The following is a 27587-nucleotide window of genomic DNA, read 5'->3' as shown; positions in this document are numbered from 1 at the left end:
AAAAATGGACTCATTCTAACTTCTCCTTCTATGTTTACACTATGCACAATGTATTCTTCTTGATTCCAAATGACCATCAAGTTCCCATGGCTAGAATTCAAGTTGCAGGCATTTTCACATAAATTGCTATGTATAAGGCAATAAAACGGTGAAAAATAAACTAATTTCAAAACAGCAACAAATGGATTAAAAACTCCAAATTAACCATGCATAGATAGTTCAAAAGCTACACACTAACTAATTAAATGGAGATATTCAACCTTTCAATCCATTAAATTTGAAATGAAGGTCAAAAACCCAAAACTGTCATTACAGTCAGTGTTGATCTTGCTTCCAGTTCATACACAAATGGTCCCTCTTCTAGTTTAGGGTTTGGATGAGCTTTTATATCCCTACTTCATCTATCTTGACCCTAAGGTTGAGCCTCAAACCCAATAAATGCATCTTCCAAGTTTTTAGGAAATTTTATCATGAGCAACTTTGACAATTGACCTTGTATCATTCCCAACTTGACAAGTGTGACTCCAACCCATCCAAGTTGACCCTATCAAGACCTACTAGGTCTTAACAATTAAAACATGGCTCAAACTTGCATTCAACCTTCTAATACCTCCTTCTACACACCTTGGGACTTCATTACTAGTCCTTATTTTGTCAATGGTTGGCTAAGCCATTTACAAGCCAAAAATGACTATTAGGGTTTACCTTTCCCCTAAGGTGCCCCTACACCAATCAATCTAGAGCTGAGGATAACTAATTCACCGCGCCCCCCCCCGCAACCCCCAATTATTCTAAATCATTCTAGCACAATATTCTTATATCTCCTTATCCATTTAGGTTATCAAGTATACATTCACTCAAGATATAGGATCTGATGGTGTAGATCTATGCATTTATATTTTTTTTAAATGATTCTATATCTCAAACATACATTAAAGAATGTTCATGAATTTGATGGATCATATCATCAATCCATGAAGGTTTTTTATGCAAGATGAATATAACATTTTATTGATATAATGAGGTACTAAGAGGGGGTGAATCAATACAATAGGTAAATTGCTACTTCAAACTACCAATTTGATTATTTCAAACCTTCACTTCCAAAACACACATCAAATAATTGTTGGAATGTAATAAAGTAAATGCACCGACCAATCATAGGTATTTTGGTATCATGGAAACCCTTGTTAGAGGGTGAAAAATAGGATGGGGATGATACCATAAAACCATACACTATAATAAAATGTTTGACCATGTTAGGAGTTGTACTTATACCCTTTCTAGGGGTTCACCCTATTGAGAGTGATTTGTATACTATTAAGGTAAAACAAAGATTTGTTAGAATCTATCTCACTATAAGATTTAGAACTCCTTCTAAGAGTGCATCCTATCAAACTATTTACACAAAGGGACTGGTTAAGATCCACCCAGTTAAGGGATTTCCCTTAATGCAACTATTAGGAAACAACATGTTGAATGATATATCTATAGCACTACTTGGCTATTAGACCCTTTCTACTTTGTCCACTCTATAGCTTTCCTCTTTTCCAATATCATTTCATAATTCATCACACTTTTTGTAAACACCAATCATTTCCTATAATTTACTTTTTCATGTGTTTCTCTTTAAACAACATCGTACAAATACTTTGTCCTTTTGTCATTTAATCTTCACCATCTATTCAAATTACAAACTTGTCATACTCATACCACATGAAATTCACATATCTCTATGTACATAACATGTTTTTGAACACTACCTTCATCAACATTATTTTTCTTATGCAATTCCCTAGAGTAATCAAAGCATATTTGACCTCCACAAGCTTCTTCTGGAATACTCTTACCATACTTTCTTTGGTCACATAACTTCTAACTCCTTATCCAACTAATTAAGACATGTCATCAGTCCTTTTATTCTAATTGTATCACCCATATCAATCACCAAGTGACAATCTGCCACTAGTAGCATAAGAAATATTCTTCAATTATCTTCTGACATGTAGAACTATCCTCATATGTCATCATTATATGTTGTAAACATACACATAGTCTATATGCTCATAAAGAATAACCCTTACCTAATCTTCATTGTAGTTATAAATAGTAATTGTATGCTTTTGTACTTGCAACGATAAGTTGATAGAGACTTGATAATAATAATAAAATTAAAAATATAACCTTATGTGGATAAATTAAATTATTAAAAATTTCTAATTTAAATAAAATAACATATTTTTAAAATAGGTTATGAAATGTTATTTATTTATATTCAATTTATCATTTATAAATATAATAATAATTTTTATTTTATTTTAAATCAGTAAATGGTCAAAGCCTTTAGAATATATTTTATTAATTAAAATTATTGTACGTGTCCTCCATTCAAACGGGCACTGATAGGAAAGAATGTGGAAGAAAACCTGCAGTCTTGCCTGGGACATAAGTCCTAAAATTATAAAATATCAAAGGGGCATACCCCCAATTAGAAGTCTCAAAATCCTTGAGATAAGTCCTAAAATTACAAAATATCAAAGGGGCATACCCCTGATTAGAAGTCTCAAAATTCTTTGGAGTATTCAACTGAGGAAATTTAAATACAAATTGATCCTTTATAAGGATAGATACAAGTATTTAATCTAAAGATCGATTGAGACTTCTAGCAGTGTGAAGATTTTGAATGAATACCTTCTCTTGCTTAGTCCTGTAAACAACAACAACGAGACCGCAAGACATGCTAGAAAGAATTGATTAGTTAGATAGGTTAGCAACGTGAAAGAAATAATCTGATCTGTAAGATCTACAGATAAAAACCTTAGGATATTAGATTATCATAATTTTTAGTCAATAGAATGAATAATCAGCAGATTAACCCAGAAAGACAATACCAGCCTTTAAAGTCGTAACAAAACAAATTAGTAGCTCCAAAAGAGATAAAAGAGCTAATGCCTATAATCCACAAAAATAGGTCATATCGATAAGTAAACATCCTATGCCATAAGTTTTAGAAAACCAAGTAAAACTATCAAAATCCTAATTAAGCATGGTACACCATTAGTTAGGAATATTTATGTATTAATTATGATTAAGGCTAGAGTCAGGGACTAATTAGCATGAGACCTATCTATGAATAAGACCAGAACCATAGATGTTGTCAATTAAACCTGCTAGATCCAGGCCAAAGAGACTAAATTAAAAAAGGAGTCCTTCAAACTGAACCTTCAGAAGAAACAGAGAATATGAGGACTTGAATAAAAGGCCTACCCACAAAAATATTAGCCTATAAATACATAGTCCTAAAACAACATACACCTAACAAAGATAACATATAAGAACATAACCACCAAACATCATAAACATAGTCAAGCATACAAACTACAAATGATATAAGCCAAAAGGCAAACCCAAATAGAGGCAAAACACAAACTGATGAAGCCAAAAGGGGAACACACATAACATAGTACATAGATATAAATGCAAAAGATTTAACATAAAATACATGGAGATATACTTGCATATGTATGTCAGCATGATCAGTATATTGAATTATATTCGCAAGCATATTCTAATGTATATATGCTAAGTCTGATCCATTTAAAGTGTTGTTATAAGATTAAATTTAAAAGAACGATAAACTAAAGCTGAAAAAGATAGAAGAAATAGATAAAACATAGCTGTATGAATTTACCTGTTGAAGGAAATCACGAAGCAAACAGAGATGTCATCCAAAATAGAGAGATGCATCTTGAAATTGATATCCAGAGAATCAACCAAAGGAACCACCTAGAGATATATACACAAATATAAATATAAACCCATATATATATATATATATATATATATATATATATATATATATATATATATATATATATATATATATATATATATATATATATATATATATATATATATATATATAAGCACATGATACATTAGGCTATACTTACATACATATATCAATGTGATCAAAAAATGCCAAGGATCACATTAAACTATATACATAAGCATACACTGATGTATAAATGCTAATCTATATATATATATATATGGTCCACAAAATCATGATATGATAAGAAAAGCAAGGAGGGAGATACTTGGCCAATGCCCTAGAGATGACAGTGCCTCTAAGTATTATAATAAATTTATACTAAGAATGAAGCAAACTACATAACTATATGATAAACCTGAATTAAAGTTTAGTCCATACTAATATTGTTCATCATAAAGGAAACAGTCGCACATAATCCAAAATAAAGATGCAAGTCAGCTAACTACATTAGAATACCAAAATGGCCATAGACTCCTATCTAACTAGCTATACTATATCATCTATCAAGCCCGAGCAGATAACGTCTATACATAACCAAGTCTAAAACTAGGAAGATAAATTATTTAAGGTTTTTGAAAACCATTATGACTTCAGAGATTTCATTAGAGTCTTCAGATTGAAAGTTAGATAAGAAGACAAGAGAATTATGCTCCTTGCTGGTTTTTTCAAAATTGGGTAAACAAAAGTCGAGATTTACCCAATTGATTAGATCTGTGCCTAGTTTTATGTAGGAGTTGAAAATGATGAGATAGTTTGAAAGCCATTCAATATCAGAATCAACCCTAATACCTCTCCATCTTAATAAAAAAATTATACTAGCCTCCATCTTGGGTCAAACCTGAGAGAATTCATGAATATCCCTGATGGTTAGGGCCAAGCACTTAGGTACTATTGCAATGTCAAAACTTCCTAGAGGATACGTTTTTGGGAGTGGAACCCTAGCTTTATCATCTAAACTCATTATGGTTTTTTGTAGCCCATAGCACCAGACTGAATCAAACAAATTGGTGCATAATCTTAACATTTCCCATTGCCCAATTCTTGCCTTAGCTAAACATCCTATAAAGGCTCCAATTATATCATTGTTTGTTCTCCAAGTAAAATCATAATTAAACATACCTTCACCTAGAGCTCTACTTATGGCTACCCTAGTCATGTCATCGACCTAATTCAAGACTTTGTTCCACCTTTTCAGCTTGATTTTCCCCCTGAATGCCATTGTCCTCACCTCGGCTTCATGGAAGATGAAAATATTGGAATCCATAATTTGGTATGAAAGCGAAAGGATCAAAGAAAGGAGTTAAATAAGGAAGGTCTTTGAAGATTCTAGAAGGATGGATGCTTCTAGAGAGAAATAATGATAAAGACGCATCTTAAGGTTATAAAGGGATCAAAGGTATAACTGATTTAAATAACACTTGATCTAAGGCTATGAGAAATCCCTATCATAAGCAAGGTACCTAATACGTCTAAACATAAATGGGCTATACGGAGGGATAACAATCGAACAGAAATGTAGACTAGGTCCTAAAGAAGCTATATACAGAAATAAAGGGGTTAAACTATGAAAACATGAAAGTAATAGGATAGGAGTAAGATTAGACTAAGAAATTTTATTAATTTTTAGGAGGTTGCAACCGTCAGCTCCTAAATTGGCTAGTTTATCTACTTTTGAGTTACCTTCTCTGAAAATATGAGTTAAGTGAAATTCTTTTAATTTGCCTAGGTAATTAAGAATTTCTTCTAGTTTTGAACTTAAGACCAATTAGGAGTTTTTCTCTTTCGTAAAGCGTTGATAACTATCTAGGAGTCTCTTTCTATAATGACCTTAGTTAATCCTAATTTTAGATATAATTTGATGCCTTCAAGGAGGGCTTCTAGTTTGGCTAGATTATTTGAGGTTGGTTCAATATGCTTAGCTCTTTTAATAATCCATCTTCCTACTTCATTTTTGATAATACATCCAATGTCCAATTTTCCTAGATTACCTCGAGAAGCACCATCAAAATTAAGTTTATACCAACCCAAGGGAGGGGGTTTCCATTTGCAGTTTTTTCTGGCTGCTAGATTCTTAGCTGAGTAAAAGTTGAGGAGGATTGATCAAGTTAACCCACTTGTCTTTAATCATACTATCCCAGAAGGAGAAAGACCCTTCTTTAAATTGTGATTTCCTAATATGAGAATTGAGAGTTTCAATGATACTAGCATCAGCTTTTTTGATTAGATTGGTTGCCTACATTTCTTGATTATGGAAAATTCTTCTGTTTCTCTCTTTCCATATTTCCCAGATGAGAATAGATGGGAAAATGTTCTATAACTTGCTGTAGATGCCAAAAAAATTATCTTTAGGCCATCCTATCAGGAGGTCCTTAAAATTTTCTAAAAGAGAAGTCCAACCCATCCTTTGTTTGAGCCACTCCCAATAGATTTTAGCAAAAGCATAGTTATATAGTAAATGGTCTACTTCTTCATTGTCTTGTTTATAGAGAACACATCTCGATGGTCCCTGAATACCTCTTTTTTGTAATTTGTCAGCAATGAGGATCTTTCCTTGAAAAGCTAGCCATAGAAAGAATCTTGCTTTGGGTAGGTAAGAGGCATCCCAACAGAGATTAAGTGGGATGTTGACCTCTTCCCATTTCTAAGAACTAATAATAGATTTGTATCCCTCTTTAACACTGTATTTACCTACTTTTGATGCTGCCCAAATTAGTTTGTCTTCCCTATTGAGCTATTTGATTTTCCTATTAGAGATCATTTTCCTGGATGAGTCTTTAGCATCTAGATCTAGATCTAAATCATCTACTGATTTCCAAATCCATTTCTTTTCTTCGTTAAGAGTCATATAATCCTTTACTCTATTACCCCATAGGCTAGTGAGAAGATCTTTGCATTTTTCTAGAAGCCCTAGAGAATTTATAGGGGGATAGCCATCCCAAGAATCTTCCCAAAACAATGCTTCTTGTCCATTGTCTATGTCCCATGAAAGATATTTAGTTACTAGTTGTCTACTATTAGCTATAAAATTCCAACTATCAGAGCCTTTGGGAAGATTTTTCATTCTAAAGATAGAGAGGGGGTCATCAGCATTAAGATATTTTTTGTACAAGATCTTAGCCCATTTATGGTTTTGTTCCTTAAAAAGCCTCCAAGTTATCTTAGCGCCAAGAGCTTCATTTTGCCAATTTAGATTCTTGATGCCTGAACCTCCCAACTCCTTAGGTTTACTAATTTTATCCCATTTAATAAGGGCCATCTTTTTGTCCTCATCACAGTCTTTCCAAAGAAAGTTCCTCAATTTTGCTTCTAGCTTATTATTGATAAGCTTAAGCAAAGGGGGGCAGGATGAAGGACATATGGTTAAAGCTGAAAGGACTGCTCTAATTTTGGTGATTTTCCCAGCTTTGGTTAGCCATTTGTCCTTCCATCCTCCAATTTTTGAGTCTAATTTAGTTAGAACCTGATTCCAAACTTGATTATGTTTATTTCCATTTTCTAATTCAATACCTAAGTATTTACATGGGAAATTACCTTTTTTGAAGCCCATAATATTACAAATTTGTTTTTCCACTATTGGGTTGGTATTGGTAAAGAAGATCTCAGACTTATCTACATTAATTCTTTGATCAGAGGCTTCTGAGTATAATTGAATAATAGATTGAATGTTAATGGCTTCATAAATAAAGCTCTCACTAGGGAGAATTGTATCATCTGTGTATTGTTGATGGGTGATATTAGGAACATTGTCTGTTATGGAAATACCATTAATTTTTCCTTCTACTTGGGCTTTAGTAAAGGCTTCTGCCATAATGGTAAAAAGGAAGGGAGATAGGGGGTCTCCCTGCCTTAGGCCTCTCGAAGTTTCAAAGAAACCTTCAGGAGTTCCATTTATAAGAATGGAAATTTTGGTTGTAGAGATACATTGATATATAAGATTGATCCATTGACGGGAGAAACCAAATGCTTCTAGAGTTTTACATAGAAATCTCTAGTTGACCATATCATATGCCTTGTGAATGTCTAGTTTTATAAACATGCTAGGGGTTTTGTTTTTAATAGCTAAGTGGATAGTTTCTTGTATGATTAAAATACCATCTAAAATAGATCGCCTTGGAATGAAACCAATTTGTTCTTTGGATATAAGTTTAGATAGCAGGGGTTTTAAACGATTGGAAAGAATTTTGGAAAATATTTTGTAGATGGTGTTACATAGAGCTATTGATCTGAACTCACCTAGATTTTCAGGATTTTCAGTTTTGGGGATTAAGGTTAGAAATGTAAAATTTATCTCAGATAAAAGTAAACCTTTGTTACTAGTAGCTTCGATAGCCTTCCATAAGTCTAAACCAATAATATCCCAACATTTCTAGAAGAAAAAGGCTTGAAAATCATCTGGGCCTGGAGATTTGTCTAGATTCATACTGAAGAGGGTTGATTTGACTTCTTCCATAGAAATGGGTTTGTTTAAATTTTAGTTATCTTCTGAAGTTATTAATGGGGGAATGGTCTCCAACATTTTTTCTTGTGCAATCTTATTTGAACTCTCAAAGTTGTTGAGAATATTATAAAAATGACTGACCATTGTTTCAGTGATCACATTTGGATTTTCTGTGAGAGCTCCTGTTGAATCTTTAATCTTGGTAATACTTTTAAAGGCTCTGTTAGATAGAGTGTTGTTATGAAAAAATTTTGTGTTTTGGTCTCCTTCAATTAACCATTTTTCTCTAGATTTTTGTCTCTAGAAAATTTCTTCTTTTGCTAATATATTTTCTTGTTTGACTAGTAATTCTTTCTCTAAAAGGTAGGAGCTGTTATTCATACCATTTTAAATTATTTTGATATTTAGTTTGTTTAATTCTTCTTCAATGTCTAATTTTTCTTTAAATATATTTCTGAAGTGTTCTTTATTCCATTTAAGAATCTTTTCTTTGATATATTTCATTTTAGACACAAAGATGAACATTTTTTATTCTTTGAAAGTTTCTTCATTCCACCATATTTTAATGGGGTTCATGAAATTATGGTCAAGAAACCACATCTTTTCACATTTGAAGGGGTTTCTATGTGGTTTTTTAGGTTCATATAAGATAATTCATATAGGGTAATGATTTGATCCTTCTATAGGGAGGATTGAGGATTGAATATCAAAACCAAAATTGTTGAGATCCCCTCTAACAAAAAATCTATCTAATTTTCCAACTATATTACTAAAATATTTCCTCCTATTATTCCATGTATATTTCCCATTGCTGGTAGGAATATCAGCTAGGTAATTATTGTCTACCTAATTTTTAAAATCTATAGATGTTGGGTGGACCTGCTGAGTACCTCCAGTTTTTTCATCTAATCTAAGTATAGTGTTAAAATCTCCACCAATGATTATGAGTTCATTGTTGTGGTCCTTTCTAAATAAACTAATTTCTATCCAAAGAGATTTTCTATCTATATTTTGAATTGGACCATACACATTAATCAGAATAAACTATAAGTTAGAGTTGATACCTTTGATAAAGTTGTTGATCCAAGAATGGCTTGATCCAATGATCTTAAGGATTACCTTCCTAGGACTCCAAATAAGACCCAGACCTCATGAAGCCCCTTTGGATTCTTGCAGATTTAGCTTCCACCTTCTCATTTTATTCTCTAATCTGTGACCTTTAGCTTTGTTAAGTTTAGTTTCTTGCAAAATAATAATATATGATTCAAAGGCTTTTAGATTTTGATATAAAAGACTTTGTTTGCTAGAGGCATTTAAGCCTCTAGCATTCCATGTAGTGATCTTCATGCTTCCTTGGGAAGGGTCTTCCCCTTCCCAGAATTAAAAATTTTACTGATTTTCTATTGTTCTTTGGCCTGTTCGTCTGCTTCTCTGAGCTCTTTCAATGATTTTCTACCTCTTTTGGCTTTAGTTTTCCCACATCTAGGAACCTTAATGCCTTCTTGGTTCATTAGAATGCCCAATTATTCATAATTATCCTTGGCATTGCTAATAACATCATTATGACCTTCTTCATGAACATTTCTTTCCTCATCTTCAAATTCTTGTAAGATATGTTCTGCAATACTAATTTGTTCTTCTGCTTTATTTATGATTTGATCCATTTTATCATCTTCTTTGGGCTTGTCTGAGATTTGCCTCTATTTTCTATCTTCTTCCTCTATACTTATAATATCTTGTCTTAAATATTTGAAGGAGTAGTCCTCTCCACCCAATTTAAGAACTCTTTTTAATAGGTTCCCTTTTTGAGTTGAACTGCTTTTATCTATGTTCTCTGGAATGAAGACTTGTATAAGGTCTTCAGTTAGTTGTTCCAGATTCTCGTCTTCTTTGTCTCCATTATCTGTATCCTTTGAGTAGTTGATATTATTGTTTAGAAAATTGCCAAAATCCTAGGAGATTGCCCCAATATCCTAATTAAGGCTCTTGATCTTTCCTTTCCTTTCATTATTTTTGAGATTTTCAGGTGTTTGCCAGAACCTAGAGAACTTTTTGCCTGCTCTGTTTGGAGAAGATTCATTAATTGCTAGCTCTAGATTTGATTTAGAGATTATTGTGTCTAAATCTATATTTCCATTGTTGGTTAGGAGATTGTTATTTGGATTCTCCTGTTCCTTCCTAGAGTCTTCTTTTTCCTTGATGAAACTATTGGATTTTTTATTTTTAGTTTTATCTTTCCCTTTACTGTTCCTTCTTTTCTTCCTTCTACTTTTGGATTTTTCCTTTTGGGAAACTGTTCTTTCATGGTGTGATATATGTTGTGTTTCTTCTTCCCAACATTTGGAAATTTCATCCCCTTCTATGGATGGAGCTTCTGGCTCTTTGTGGCATGAGTTGGGTTGATCAGGGTTTTCTACCCTCTTGGGGTAGTTTTCTTTGTCTACACCTTTTATCACAATAGATTTCAACTGAGGCCTCAAGAGAAATGAATCATATTCTTTTTTATCTTTCTGATTTTTTATATTCATTGAAGGGAAGGCATCCACAAGATCAGTTGTAAGTTGTATATACTTAAAACCTATACTACATTCAATGTCTAATCTGAAAATTTCAAACATCTCGGATTCTTTTCCGAGGCAATTGATTTAATATATTGCAGAATTGGTAATGATTTTGATAGGATCAAAAGAAAAAGAATTGACTTTACATTTAACCAATAATCTGATACTATTGCAAAATTTAGAGGAAACATCAAGTCCTATAAGGTCTCCCATAGAGGAGCCTATTTTTCTGGAAATTTCCAAATGCATCAATTCAGGTGGTATCGACTGAAGGGTTATCCATGTAGGGATAAGAAATTTAAATTTTCCTCCTTGCAGTCTGGAAACCACTCAAAAAAATTGATTACATAACCTTTGAAAAAACACTTTGATTGCTGAAGAAACTCTTTCTTAACCAACTCATTTGAACAATGAAGATAAGCTATTCTATTTGTAAAGTGAGAAATACTTACCTATTCCAAGTAGAAGTTTTCCAACCAATCAATAAGGTTGTGAATTCTGCAATTAGACTGTTCCAATAGGTGAATTTGCCTAATTCCTAGCATTCTTTCCAATGTTTTTCACTATATTGGTTACTTATAATAATCACATTCTCCTCTAATTTTGCAGCTTTTTGGGATAAACCCTCTTTAGGTTTTTCGAGAGAACCGACTGCCTTAAGATTATCTCTTCTACTATGAGGAGGAATATATAACAGGGAATATTTAGGGCTTTTTGGAGCTAGGCAAGGGTTACGTGTTATTGAATTAGCAGAGCCAGTGCAAAGCTTTTGAGAAAACCCTTGTTTCGCATATTTGGTATAGCTAAAAAATTCATTTGTTGATCAAATTTCTCAGTGGAAAAAATAATTGAACACAAATTGAAAATCTTTGGATCTGGTTTTGAAGCAGCATGATATGTAATAGCAGTATTAGGGCTTGCTTTCTTGCTTTCATCCCAACGATTTTTCCTTTCCAGCGCCCTAAATTTTTCTAATGGCTGGAATGAGTTTGATGTTCTTAGTACAAAACCCTCAAATTTCCCAAAGCATTGATGTTGTGGGCATCCTATTTCCTTCTGCTTCAAATTAGTATTTTCAACTGGTTTTGATGCATGTCTTGGAAAACCCTAACTTCCCTTATTGTATTTAGGTCTTCCCTTTTTATGTTTCGGTTGATACCATTGCTGAAATTAGCTATTCGACATTTTCATGAGTAGAGACATATTTTATTATTATTATTATTATTATTGATATCATCAAATAATAATAATAAAATTGATAATAATACAAATGCTCTTATTAATGATTAAAAAAACCATTTAAAAAAATCTCCACCAAAAAATCTATTATAAAACATTAATAGAAAAAATAAAATAAAAATAACAACTCCTCCCACAAATATCCTATTGACTAAATACATAATATAAAAAAAATAACATTTAAAGTGAGAAACTAAAATAATTTAAAAAATAAAACCTAAATCAAAAAGTTAAATAGATAGGGAAAAAATATGAGTTAAAAGCTGAGATTATAAAATAAATAGGAGAAAAATAAGAGTTAAAATGAAGAAAAAAATTAATTAAGCTAAATATATAGGAAAAAAAAAAGAATTAAAGTGGAGTGAGATGAAAAATGACCAAATAAATAAATAATGGGAAGGGCTAGCAATTGTTGGGACCAAAAAGTAATTTGAGAGGAGCAAAACTCTGACTAATAAATATAAATTTAACCTACACTAATAATATTATGTTTTTAATATTTTTTGTTGGTAGAAGGCATATTGCCTTATATATTATTTTAAAACAGTTTACAAAAAATATTTAACCCTATATAAAGTGCAGGAATTGGAGGGAAAACAAAGGGGAAGAAAAACTCCAACGTAACTCGAGACTTTATATTTTGTATTTGTCTCGATAATAGTTGTACTTGATTCAAAAAAGGTCTTTGAAAAGGCACACCCTCTCTTACATCAAGACTTCCAATTTTAATTTGGGATTGTTTAGGAAGGCATACCTTCCTTTATATAAAGTATGATTATTAAGGGGAATCCCTTTTTTTCTATTTATACAAGAGATGATTACATCATTTATACACTGATAATTTCCTCTACTTGGATGTACATTCTTATCTTCTATATATTGATTACTTTTTTCTTGCTTCTTATACCCTCCTAAATCCTACAAATTTAACACTAACAACTTGCTTGAAATGTTTGTAACCAAAATCTGTTAATGAAAGCAAATAATTGTAAATTCTTTTATGGATATCCCAACTAAAAGAGAGCTTTTCTATGGTCACATTTGAAAAAAAAAAAAAAATCTTGATTTGTTTTTGTTTTAATAATTTCTTTTCATTGATCTATTTATGAGTTTAGAATTTATTTTCATTAAAGAATACAAAGTTTTGTCTTGATATTATGTTATATTTACTATATTAATATATTATTTTATAATAAAATTAGATCATCATAAAACAAACTTGAAATTTATTAATAAATGATATTATAATAATTATTATTATATTATGTTATGTTATATAAATTAGATATTAATTTTTTTAAAGTTCTAAATCATAGGCATGTTATGGTTTTCGAATTGGTTAGTAATTCTAGCTTTTACTACTTAGAGTTGTAATCACCCAAAATGGTCTAGTAAACTATAAGCCCCCTTTTCAGCATTTATAATCTTTATGCTAGACTACAACTTATGCTTTAATCAAATTTTCATAATTATTTAATCATTTATCTTTGATCGGAGCATCAAATTATTATTTATTCGATTATAAACTATGGTTTGACCACCTTATCTTAAGTCTTTATTTAATTAGAAGAACATGCTCCATTTTAATTAAATAAATACCCTTTACCCTATGCGTGCACATGAAAAGGGAATTTTGTAATTCAAAAAAAAAAAAAATGTTTTGTCTACAACTTGAATGCACATTTATTTAAGTGAGAAGAATCTCTTTTGCCTCTTAAACTCCTCCACGCATATTTTGCCTCTTAACCACAACAATTGATTTTACATCTTGAGAATCTTTTGCATCAAAGTCAAATGAGAATATTTCTCTACTATAGATTTTGCCTCTTAATCTCTTGTTGTCCATTGTTCTTTAAAAGGAGGCTCTCTTCTATTAATGCTATTGTTATGTTGTCAAATTGTCTTTGAGCACTTGAACACTTTTTCACTCTTGCATCCATACTATCTTACTCTTCATTGTACTTTACTCTTGTTTTGATAGCTTAGCTTTATTTTCTTGTTATTAGCTTAGTTTTTACTTTCCTTGTACTTAAATTAAATTTATTTTATTTTTAATTGCATCTCATTTAACTAATCATGCAATATTGTCTAGTTTCTTCTCATTCTAGCTTACATTTGCATTCAACTATAATTCTTGGATACTAGCATTCTTTCTCTTATCTTTGAATATTACATTTTATGGTGCACCTTGCAAGGGTCTCTTTTTGAGGTTCACTTGAGAATCATCATTTATACTCTTTTAAATTCTTGTACATCAAAGATAGGAAGTTATAAGTCACCTCTTGAGACTCCTTCCATGGGTTCCCTCAAGTATAATGGTTTATAGAAGTGTGTCACATTTTTGGCATAAATTTGTTGTGCCCACCGTGGGTTGGACTCAAACATTTATCTTTATTTTCTTGCACTTTTCTCATTTTGTTGTTGCAAGTTCATCTCTCTGATTTTTCTTATAGTAATATCATACAATATTTCACAACATAGTGGGGAGATATTTCATATAACTACCAAATAATTCTTACCAGTTTCTGGACTATTGTTTCTCTCTGTGAACCATCACCTCTCTTTTGATAGGATATCATTTTCATTTAGCACAATCTATCACCTAGAACTTGAATGTCATCTAGCTTCTCTTAGGTGCATCATATGATTCTCTAACAAACTGTAAAGAGTCATCCAGATTTGATTGCTTGCACAGTCCAAGTGTCTTAACCTAGTTTTTTGTCATTTCCTTGTATTTCATGTTATCTAGTTTCCTAACAACTCTTAACAAGTTTTTTTGCAAGGCTCTTTGTTTCATTTTTATATTTTGTGCCCTAACTTGTGGTTTTATAGGGATTTCTTGTAAGAAAGAAATTGCATTGAAAAGGCATACTAATATGTGGTTTTGTAGGGTTGCCCTAAAAGAAAAAGTAAAAACAAAATATTTCATTGTACTTGTTTCATTTGCTTATTGCTTGTATCATTGTGCTTGCTTGCATTATATTTTATTTCATTAGGCACTTAATAACTCACAATTAAGGGTTATAATTAGTGGTAGGAGAGTATGCTCTTGTCTCTTTGAGGCAATAAAAAATCTTGACCCATTCATGTGAACCAAGAAATTGACTAGAGAGGTCACTCTTTAGTGGCTTTAATTAACCTTGCTTGGCATGTTTGGGAGATACATTTAGAGCAAGAGAGTACAATTTTTTTCTCTTGAGGTAAATAATTATTTTTACGTCCTTGTGTGGATTTATTTTGTGTCTAATTTCTTAGTGAGACTCTTACCTCTAGAGGGCTTGCTATTGGATGAAATATCTCAATAGGAATGACCCAAGTGGGAACAAGTGAATCAAGCTTCTCCCACACACTACAATCACAAAGCCTTAGACAAAGGATAAAGCCTTGGGGGACATAGTATCTTCATTCACTCCAGTGAGGGCACTCATGGGATTGCAACCATGGGGAAATTGTTAGTTTAAATTATCTTGTGGCTGTGAGGCTCTATTTCATCTCGGATGCAAGAGGAATTATATGAATGGAGACCCTTTTAGAAACCAAGTATTAGAGACCACCTTATTTAGTAGCTCAATATCTTGGTGCAAGGATTGATCCTAGTGGATTAACCAAATCACCCAAAAATTTGACTCACCATATGTATTTCTTTAGATGTGTTCAAATCACTATGACAAAGCCAATATCTATTGTGAGCAACCACTTTGTGTGAGGGGAGGGAACACCAAGTTGTGGAATAAGGTATTGAGTAATGAACTGTGACCTTAGGTAGAATGTTCTTGATGTGTCTTCATTTGTGATAAGACATGTGGAAATCATTGGAACACACACATGATGATACTATTCATGTGGTTTTCTTTGAAACCTCCCAAGTGTTTGTATCATACAAGGCTACTTTATCCCTTGCTTAATTGCTTGAATACTACTCTATGCATCACATTTCATTTGAAATTTTGATTTTGAAACCTTAAAATTATATTCAAACTGAGATTACACATTGTCACAATTATCTACATTTCCAAAACAATCAAAATGATCATTTGAAATAGTTTTTGAGACGCAATTCGATCTTTCATGCTTTTTGGTCTACTATCACCTATTTGGGGAGAAGTATCATACAACCTATTAGAATATCATTTGCCTTTGAGAGAACCATCATCTTGATATACTATGAAGCATCATTTTTTGTCTTCCAGAGTGTCAATTCATCCTGAAGTATTATCTAGATTTATTGTGAAGTATCATACAACCTGTCTTGTTCTGACATTATCTTCTGTCTTATTAAGGTTTGTCACCCAATTGCTAAGCCGAGTTGGTTTTGCCTCAAATTTTCTCTTAGCTAGTTTAGAAAGCTCCTACTTGACTCTTTCTAGTCTCTTGGTCTGAAATTAGCATGTTAGAGACTATTTTTAGTGAAAAGGGATCACCTAGATACCTTGGTTACATTCTTGATTAGTAGAGTTGTTCACTTGTCTATCTCTTTCATTTTCTTTCTATTTGTTTTGGAATTATCTCTTGACTCAAGTCACAAGTGTTGTACATAGGGTATTTACCTACAACTTGGGCACCTTGTGACAAGTCATCTTGATCTCTCTTTCATCATCTTTTTGCTTTTTTTGACAAGTGAACACTTTGCTTCTCTAGCGTGGACATCAAGTTGTCTTGTTTCATCTTGATTATCTCTTTTCATTCTCTTTCATGATATTAATAACTAGATATCAAATTGGTCAAGTAAAGAAACCTCCAATTAGCTTTGGCAAATTACCTTATCCAATTAGGCATCAATGTCATCGAGACAAAGAACCTCAACCTATCTTTGACAAGGAAGAGGATAATTTTGAGACTTGATTTGATCCTTTTAGTAAATTTGGAAGTACCTCTGAGGTACCTCTTGCTTCACTGATATCTGAAAATAGTGTATCTCTCACCATGTCTAGGGATAAATAGAACAAACAATTAAATGATTTTTCACACACAATGAGAGGTTAAGGCAAATTAAGTTAGGGAGAAAAGCTTACATGGAGGAACAACCAAACCATTTGGATCAAAAATTCAATGCCAATATCTTAAGAAATGATGGAAATAACACAGCTCCTAGATCCCCCCAAGGACACAACATAATGACTTTGACTCACCTCCAAGATCTTCACATAATGACACTCAACATGGCAATAATGTGGATCTTAAATCACTACAGAGGAACTCCTAAACTTTCCACTAGGTGATCATTATCAAAATCCCATTTTGAAAACCTTAGAACAAAATCATGAACAATAATTAATGCACTTAGCTTCTAGAGGGTTGAAACTTCCCCACAACTTTGACGTTGATAAATTGATTCAAAAGAAAGAACTTTCTAAAATAGAGGTTTTGATGAAATAGACACAAGACTTGAAAAAAAATCATCTTGCATGGAAAAAGAAAAGGAAAAGCTTAAGTCATCATTTTCTATTGAGACTACATGTTCCCTACTATTTACAAGAGTTTATACATGATGCCTTTTCCAAGAGATGTTGAGATTTCTAAGTATGACAAGTATGATGGTAATGTTGATCTGCATGATTGCAATAAAAAAAAATTTATGATTTGAGCATGAACTTTGTGCATGATGACACATACCTTATGAGACTCTTTCCTAGAATATTAAGTGGTCAAGCTATGGAGTGGTTGACAAAAATCACACCTCCACTTAAGTCTTTTGATGAACTTGTTCAATGATTTTTTCAACAATACTTCTACAACATTCAACATCTCGTTACAATGCTTGATCTATGAAATTTCAAACAAAATCAGGTGAACCCTTTGTCACTTTCTTAGAAAGGTGGAGGAAGTTACACTCATGATATCCTCAACAAATTTTTGAAAATAAGAAAATTGACATTCTTGTCAACAACCTTATACCTAAGTTGCATCATGATCTTAGAAAGAAATTCTTCCTCACATTTAATGATATGATTGGAAGTGCCTTTCACATAAAGGATATTTTGGTCAAAAAGGGAGAAATTACATTGAACAAGAACAAATTTAACAATAGTAATGGATATAAAAAAGATAAGAACAAGACATGGAACAACAACAAGCATGTTGTCAATGATGGTGTTGTTGATGGACCTAAGTGTAAAGGGCCTATTTTCAATTTGAATAGTGTTATCCAAGCAATCAAACAAAAAGAGGTTTCAAAATATAATGACTCTAATAAGACCAAACCATAGACATCTAAACCTAAGTGTGATTCTACACCTTTTGGGGATTCTTATGATGTGATACTCAAGACTATGGTATCAAACAAAATCATTACCATTCCAAAAAAGAGAGAGACCTTATGATCTTGATTTGAAGCCCAAGTGGTGGAATCAAAACCGTTATTTTGGTTATCATAGGAACAAAGGCCACAAAATTGTGAATTGGATAAAATTGAAACATATAATCCAAGATCTTGTTGATGTGGAAAAGGTTGGAGTTAATGGTCTTGTTAAAAATTATGATCATAAGGTTTTTAAGTAGTCATTCCCTAAAAATGAAAAAGGAGAAACTTCAACATCAAAGAAAAATGGGGATGTTAAGATTGACTATACCTATATAGAAAATGATAATGTTATTCATATGCTTAAACCTGTGAATGAAATTATTAACATCGCTAGACCTAAACACGATGGACCTAACTATGACTACAATGTTCATGAGGAACCTAGAGTTATCTTGAGAGGTATTGGTTCTTCCATGCAACCCTAAACTTACAATGAGCATAAACCCATGATCATGCTTAGAGGTGTCAACTCTCCTTCACATGGTGAAAGTCTAAATCTTGTTACTAGGAGTCATCCCAAGATTATCCTTAAGGTTCCAAATTATTCCAAGAAAACTAATTCTAAGCAAGCAAGATCCTCTTCCAAAATATTTTATACTTCCAACAAGTCAATCTATAATCTAGTGGATCAACTTCAGTGTACCCCATCTCACTTTCAATCTTTGAGTTGCTCAAGTTATCACCTATGCACATAGAGATTTTAGAAAAAGAATTGCAAGCAACTAGTATCCCTAAAACACTGATACTGATTAATTTTAGACCATGGTGAATAACATTGTTTCTCTACACCACCTTTCATTTTTTGAGAAAGAAAATGGAACTTAGTTAAATATATGTTCTTTCAATGCGTGTTAAACAACTCGGATTGTCATAACTTTCTATTGATCCTAGGAGGAAGATTACCATTAAAGCTTATGATGAAGTTGAGAGGTCTTAAAATGGGTCGGTTGTGTTTTCTATTTGAGTTGGTCCAATGGAAAAAAAGATGCAATCTTTCAAGTTCTTGATATATCCCTTGCTTACAACTAATTGTTAGGGAGACCATGGATCAATGGCATGCAACCAATTCCCTCAACTTACGACCAGTGCATAAAGTTTCCCTTCCATGGTACTGATATTTCTATTCTAGGGTATCATTCTATATCTATCAATACTCTTACTATTAAATACTTAGTGCCACATAATAGATCCATTGATCAAGCTAGGACTATTGTTGTTGATTATGAGAAAAAGTTGAACATTCTACATATTGGGATGGGGGAATATTGACCAGATTCTATTGTTACACTTCTAGTTTCCCCTTGTTCTTATGGTAAACCTTCATAAACTATGAAGCTTACATATTCTTCTATGACAATATATGGGACCTTTGTTCAATCCTCAGTACCTCTAGAAGATGAGAAAGCATAAGCTATGAAACCTACATCTTCTTCTATGACAATATATGGGACCTTTGTTCAATCCTCAGTACCTCTAGAAGATGAGAAAGAATAACAAGCTATTAGGGACTAGATCTATAGAGAGGAAGAGCTTGAGGAAGTTACACTTACTACTACAATCTCTTCCAAAAGATATTGAAAAGGTTATGAGTTTCTAGCTAAGATGGGTTACCCAAGTCATGGTCCTTTGAGTAATAAGAAACATGCTCTTACTGAACCATTAAGTCAAGGACAAGACTAGATTGAGATACTCTAATGTTGATGCACAACCTATTTTTGATCCATCTCCTGATAATTCTAGTGAATCTAAGGAATAGACTGTGCCTACTAACACTTCTGACCAAGATGAAGAAAATTGTGTTCCCTCTATTATAGTTCTTTGGAATAAAGAAGGTCCTCCATTATATCTAAATAATGAACCTTCTAATTATCACCAAAATAAAGAGTCAGATATTGAAGATCCTAATCAAGCTCAAATTTATGAAAATATAGCACATTTGCTACAAAAAGAAGAAAATACTAACCCACGTGAATACGAATGGGATGCTCTCTTAGAGTCAATAGAGGTGGGAGTAGATGTTGTGCATACTTATTCTAATCAAACCAAATTGGTAGACGAGTCACTTGTAGGATTGATGAGTCAAACTTGCATGTTTCTTTCATTGATCAAGTTGACCACTCTAAAACTCATATGGATTTAGCTACCCTTGATGGGGACCTTATAGATTATGAATATATTGTCATTGGAGATGATGTCCCCCATATCAACAACTTAGAACCTTCCACTTCACTCTTACTTGTCCACCCCAACCTCATTGATTGGTTGCAATAGAACCAACAACATGAATTATCCTATTTTCAAAATGACTATGAAATAACCTGTTACCTTTAAACTTATAGTTTCTTCCACTTGTAAACCAACAAAAAACATGACCGAGGTAAATATCAAGTATCTTGGTCACAAAATAAAAAGAATAGGTGCTTTGATGACAAAAACTACTTTGTGGCAGTATTAGAGCCAAAAATGTAAAAATAAAAGATGTATCTCAAGGTGAAAACCTCTTTAAGGCACTTGAGGATGAGGTACTCAATAGCCTAATTAGTTACTTTTAGGAGAGATCTTTAGAACTGATAGAGATGACACTACCTATAAATCTTGGAACAAAAGAAGCACCTAAGATCATACATTTAGCTCAATCTGTGCTAGTAGAGAAGAAAAAAATCGTTGAGTACTTCAAAGAAAAGAAAATCAAATTTTCTTGGACATATGAAGACATGGAAGGGCTTGACACTAATCTAATTATGCATCATATATCCATAGCTCTTGGTGTTAAACTAGTCAAACAAAAATTAAGAAAGATCATCCATACATAGCTTTGTTGGTCAAAGCTAAATTAGAGAAACTCTTGAGTGTTGGATTTATACGAGCTATAGACTATAATTAATGGATCTCAGATGTTGTCCCAATGTCTAAACATGACAAGTCCATTCAAGTGTGCACTGATTTTTGAGACCGTAATAGAGCTTCCCCAAAGGATGACTTTCCACTTCCAAACATAGACATGATAGTGGATATGGCTACAGGTTATGAAATGTATTCTCTCATGGATGGTTTATTGGGATATAATCAAATTAAAGTAGTTCCTGAAGACCAAGAAAAGGTTGCCTTCACATGCACATGGGGAACCTTTTGCTAGAATGTCATGCCATTTGGACAAAAGAATTTTGGAGCTACCTATCAAAGAGTTATGACTACCATCTTTCATGACATGATGCATAAGAACATGGAAAATTATGTGGAAGATACCTTAGAAAAATCTAAGAAAAGGAATACACATCTCAAAGATTTGATCTTAATATTATATTAGGTGAAACAATTCAAACTTAGATTGAATTCTAAAAAATGTGATTTTGATGTCACCTCTAGAAAACTACTAGGATGTATCGTTTTAGCTAAAGGAGTCAAGGTTGTCCATGAAAAGGTTCATACTATACTAGAGATGCCACCTCCCAAAAACATAAGTCAATTAAGGAATCTTCAAGGATGTCTTAAGTTAATCAGGAGGTTCATATCCCAACTTGTTGATAGAGCTCAATGCTTCAATAAGAAAATGCATAAATGTGCTACATGTAAATGAAATGAGGAATGTAAATGCTTCAATTAGATCAATGAATATCTATCTAAACCTATGACCTTAATGCCTCCTTATCCAAGGAAACCACTTATTTTATGTATCTTAGCTAAGACTATATCCTTGGGGGCATTACTAGTATAACAAGATGAAAATGGGAAGGAGAGAGCTATATACTATATCAATAGAACTTTAGTAGCCTATGAGGTCAACTAAAATAACATTGAAAAAAATTGCCTCTCTATGGTGTTTGTATCTCAAAAACCTTGACACTACATGCTTGTACATATTATACATCATCTATCTAAGATTGACCCACTGAAGTATCTTCCAAGCAAGACTACCCTTACTGGTTGGTTATCTAAGTGGATTATGATTCTATCTGAATTTGAAATTCAATATATCAGTCATAAGGATATCAAAGGATAAGCTAAATAGATCAACTTGTTGATTTCCCATTATAATATGATGCACATATATAGATTGACTTCCTTGATTCATCTATTATGTAAGTGATTGAGCAAACATGGTAAATATTCTTTAATGGATCTCACACTTAGAATGGTGTTGGTGTTGATATTTTGTTTGTCACACCTCATGGTTAGACTATTCCAAATTCATACAAGTTGTTATTTCCTTGCACAAAGAATATAGTAGAAGACGAGGCTTTGACAAATGGGATTAAACTAGCTATCGAATCAAGGATTATTGAATTGCATATCTTTGGAGACTCTTGGCTTATCATTAGTTAGACTAGTAATGATTACCTAACTAAAGACGTGAAATTGATTCTTGACAAGAAAATGATTGATGATCTTAATAATTATTTCATTTTTGGCACATTCTAGTAGATCACTAGAGCTCAAAATAAGGCGGTTGATGCCATGAATACTTTAGCTTCCATTCTACAGTTGCAAGAACATGAGTCTAGATTTGAATTCTTGGTGGAAGAACTACATCATCCTACCTATGATTCCCCTAATAACCATGTCAGTTGCACCATTGTTGGTTATGATTCCTCTTGATATGTTAACATCTACTCTTACCCACATGAGAAAATCATTCTCGGCGGCCTAATCCCAATACGAAATGACATTTTATTCATAATGCTTCCCGTTATACCCTCATCTTTGATGACTTGTTTAGAGGGGTCTAGACAAAATAATTCTTAGGTGTCTAGAGAAAGATGATTCTAAACATGTGCTAGTTGAAGTCCATGATGACATATGTGGTGTAGACACCTAAATTGATCACATAAATTTGTAATAAAATTTAGTCATATTCTAAAACATATTTTAATTCAATATTAAATATTTAATTATTTTAGCACTATCTCCTAATTAATTCATTATTTAAGTATAGACCAAATAATAAATTAGTAGACAACCAATAGTCTAATTTATTAATAAATCTCCCTTCCTTTATTAAATTAAATAAATACAAAACCCATTTAATTTAATATCCAAAACTCCTCTCTATTTAATTAATTAAATCCCTCCAATGACAAACTCATCCTCTAAACTAGCAGTTACCCAAACTGAAACTTATGCAGCAATTATTCTTCTTTTAATTAAATAATTCATTTACTTAATTAAATCTCATGCACCAATAATTCCTCTTTTAATTAAATAATTCACTCATTTAATTAAATCTCATGCACCAATAATTCCTCTTTTAATTAAATGATTCATTTATTTAATTAAATCTCATACACCAAATATTCCTATTTTAATTAAATAATTTATTTACTTAATGAAATCTCATGCACCAAATATTCCTCTTTTAATTAAATAATTTATTTATTCAATTAAAGCCCATGTACCAAATATTCATCTTTTAATTAAATATTTCATTCATTTAATTAAATCTCATGCACTAAATATTCCTCTTTTAATTAAATAATTCACATATTTAATTAAATTTCATGCATCAATAACTCCTCTTTTAATTAAATGATTTGTTTATTTAATTAAGCTCACCCACCAACCTTTTTCTCTAACAAATCCATCCACCTCCCTAGTCCTCCAATTAACTGATCCACCTCACCCAACTTATCTAAAACACATCACCTCCTCTTCCATGCCTAAAAACCCTCTCCAGATCACTTGCATAAACTAAGGCACGATTTATTCCCTCTAACTCAAACCTAAGTCCACTCCCATGCCACATCTCCCTTATCCACCTATGAATACAGAAGTCTATCTCCTCCACCTATAAATAGTCAACTCAAGCCTATTTGACACCTTACTTAGTTAACCATCCATTAGCAATTCTTATCTCGTCCTCACCTAATTGCCTATAAATTGAAACTTTGCTCCTCACAAATCATCCACCTTTTGAGTAGAATTATTATACCATTTTGAGAGCTAATTACTTTCAAAGTGCTATTTGATGATATTCAAATTTCCATGGATCCATCAATGATTGTCCATTGTTGAAACATCAAGCATATAATTGAGCACACATCCATAATCATGACTGTATCCACACATCGAGGAAGTTGCAGAGGTACAAGATTTGCATGTTTTGTTATTTGGTTTCCTCTTTGGTCAAACTATTTGATTACTTTGTTATTAGTTTGTGAATGCTTAGTTTATTCTTTGTATTCTTAGCATAGTAATTTTATCGCATACATTTGGGCATGCCCAGTGGGACATCGCAAATGGGTCATTTCGCTATCCAAGATTCATTTTTCTTTGTTAACATACTAATGGATTGTGTAACATGTTTGTGTGTTTGTGGTTCACTTGTATAGTTTCTTGGGTTTTGTAGGTCAAGATTAATATTAGGAGCCTACGATAAAAAAATTCAAAGTTTCTAGATCAATTTTTACCAATTTATATTACTTTCATGATTTTTCATTAAAAAAAAATTTTTGGAGCAAATAAAAGAATTAGATGATGAAATTTATTTTGTGGGTTATTATTGATGTGTGTAGCCTACTTTAAAAAAATTGATTTTTTGGGTCAGTTTTTTATAATTTAATATTTTTCATGGTTTTTCATAAAAATATTATTTTATGAGCAAATTAAAGAATTGGATGATGAAATTTGTTTTGTAGGTTGTTGTTGATGTTCTCATACTACAATTAAAAATACAAAAAAAAAAAAAAAAAAAAAATTGGATTAATTTATATTTTTTTCATATTTTTTATCAAAAAATTATTTTGTGAGCAAATAAAATAATTGGATGATGAATTTTTTTTGTAAGGTCTTGTTGATGTGCGCAAGAGACAATAAAAAAATTCAAAAAAATTGAGCAATTTGCAATATTCAATATTTTGTACATGATTTCTCATAAAAAAATCATTTTGGGTGAAAATAAAATAATTTAGTGATTTTTTTTTGTAGGTTGATATTGATGTCAGAAACCTATAGTAAAAAAATCAGAGTTTAAAGATTAATTTCTATCAATTCATAATTTATTCATGACTTTTCATTAAAATATTATTTTGGGAGAAAACTAAAGAATTGGTTGATTTTTTTTGCAAGTTGATGTTGACGCCAGCAACCTACTATAAAAAATTCAAATTTGTTGGATCAATATTTCACAATTTATAATTTTTTTCATGATTTTCATTAAAAAAATCTTTCGAGAGAAAATAAAGGCATTGTCTAATGAATGCTTTTTTGTAGGTTGGAGATGTTGTTAGGAGGCTACAATAAAACATTCAAACCTAAACAAAGCTTCAGGAGTTAAAAATTTTAATCTTAAAATTTAACTCACATTTCATTTTGGGTATTAAATAGAACAATGCATGCTCTCACGTACACACAATCTTGAATAATTAAGAGATAAACCAAAAAAAAAAAAAAGTCAATTTTAGTCTAAAATGAAGTCACACAATCTTGAATGCATAAAATTTCAAAGAACATTGCAGATTACACACTTCAATTTGGGCTTTAAATGAATGCACAATTCTTGAATGACTAAGGTTAGCATCGTCTTATTCCCATCTCTTTCTTGTTTTCATGATTTGATTTATTAAATTGACCCCTTCTAATGATGTATTAAGTTGACGACCAATTTACTAAGTTGACCATGCATGTTTTCAAGTTGGAAAAGTGAATATTACTTCTTAATCACATGTGCCTTTTGTCATAGATAACTAACTTAAAATCTTCAATTTGGAAAGATCAAACTTTTTGGTGTGTTTCTAGGAGTGTTTCTACTACAACATTTTGTGGGCTCATTTGATTTCTTGCATTTTAGAATCTAGTTAATTAAGTGACATGTGTATCGAAAGGTTGTTAGCAATATCATCTATAGCAACCCTAGGAGCACTTCTAGAGAGGCTTTTCCATTGGGAAGCATCACCCCATCAAAGATCAACCTCACACTGGTAAATTCCCCAACTGGTATAGAAACAAGGCATTAAAAAAATATCTCGCTTTATATCCATGTAAGTTTGTGTGATGTGTTTCTCATGGTAGTATGAGGTAGGAAAATTTTTCTATAATTTAAGTATAGTCAAAATAGACTCTTAAGTGGAAACATGTGTTGAACATGCACAATTCTCAATTTTATTTTCCACAAATTCTTTTCCAAAAAAGACCATGTACTTGTCTCTCCTAAAGTTGCTATGTCCTTTGAGAGATTGTTTGTTCACATATCTTATTTATTGTTAAGAAATCTATCTTTGGGTACTGAAAGGTTGTTAGCAAGTTCATTCGCAACAACCCTAGGATTATTTCGGTTGAAATTACAAAATCATATCATTGCTTTATCTATTCAAAAGATTATTTTTCCTATTTATTATAGAAATTATTTATTTTTCCACAGAGAAGTCAAGTCCTCATATATGACCAACCAAAGTCCAAGTTTACAAAGGTCAAGCTTAAACCATCCTTAGCATATAGAGAAAGAGAGTCAGCAGGCCAAAAAGCAACACCCTCCAATCCTAAACTTGCAAAGGAACTACAAATTGAGGAGTTGAAACAACATTACAAAATGAGTGGGATAATAAAGTCAACAATTTAATCCTTAGGAAAGGATTAAACCACGGGCTTATTGACCATTCATCCATCAACCATCATGATTCCTTTTAGCCTCATCACACATCCTACACTTTTTTACTAAGATATTTATCATTAAGTCTGAAAGGTTGTTAGCCAGTCCATTCACAACACCTTAGGATTTGTTCCAGAGAAATCAGATATTCAACCAAAGCTAAGGTATATTTATTGTTGTCACTACCTGATCTAAAAGTTGTTATACTAGGAAAATCTAAAAAGTTGAGTCCTTGTGTTAAAATGATATAAACCCAAGTTCAAAAAGGTTAAGCTTTGAGCATCCCAAATATATAGAGAAATAGAAGCCAAACACAAAAAAGAAGCACCCAATCCAAGAATTTCCTGATTAGATCAAATTGAGAGAGATGGTATTAAATCACATTACAAGTAGAGTGAGAGTGCAAGATTGACAGAGTAAGAGCCCCCCTGGAGTTAATTACGCCATTATCAAAATCACCACTTATGACTATTATGATTAGGTCCAGCTTCTTCCTCACACACTTCGCACTTTATTTATCGTAGAGTCATTTCTTTGAGCCATCATATAGCTTATCCTCTTCAACATTGTTAGTTTCACCATCCCTTAGAAGCACATCCATAATCCTTCCCCAATTACATCTTGTCTTTGGT

The sequence above is a fragment of the Cupressus sempervirens genome, chromosome 5, assembly GCF_028749045.1.
Source record: "Cupressus sempervirens isolate cs-2001-9-10 chromosome 5, ASM2874904v1, whole genome shotgun sequence".
NCBI classification, from domain to species: Eukaryota; Viridiplantae; Streptophyta; class Pinopsida; order Cupressales; family Cupressaceae; genus Cupressus; species Cupressus sempervirens.
Note: the sequence above shows the minus strand (reverse complement) of the source record.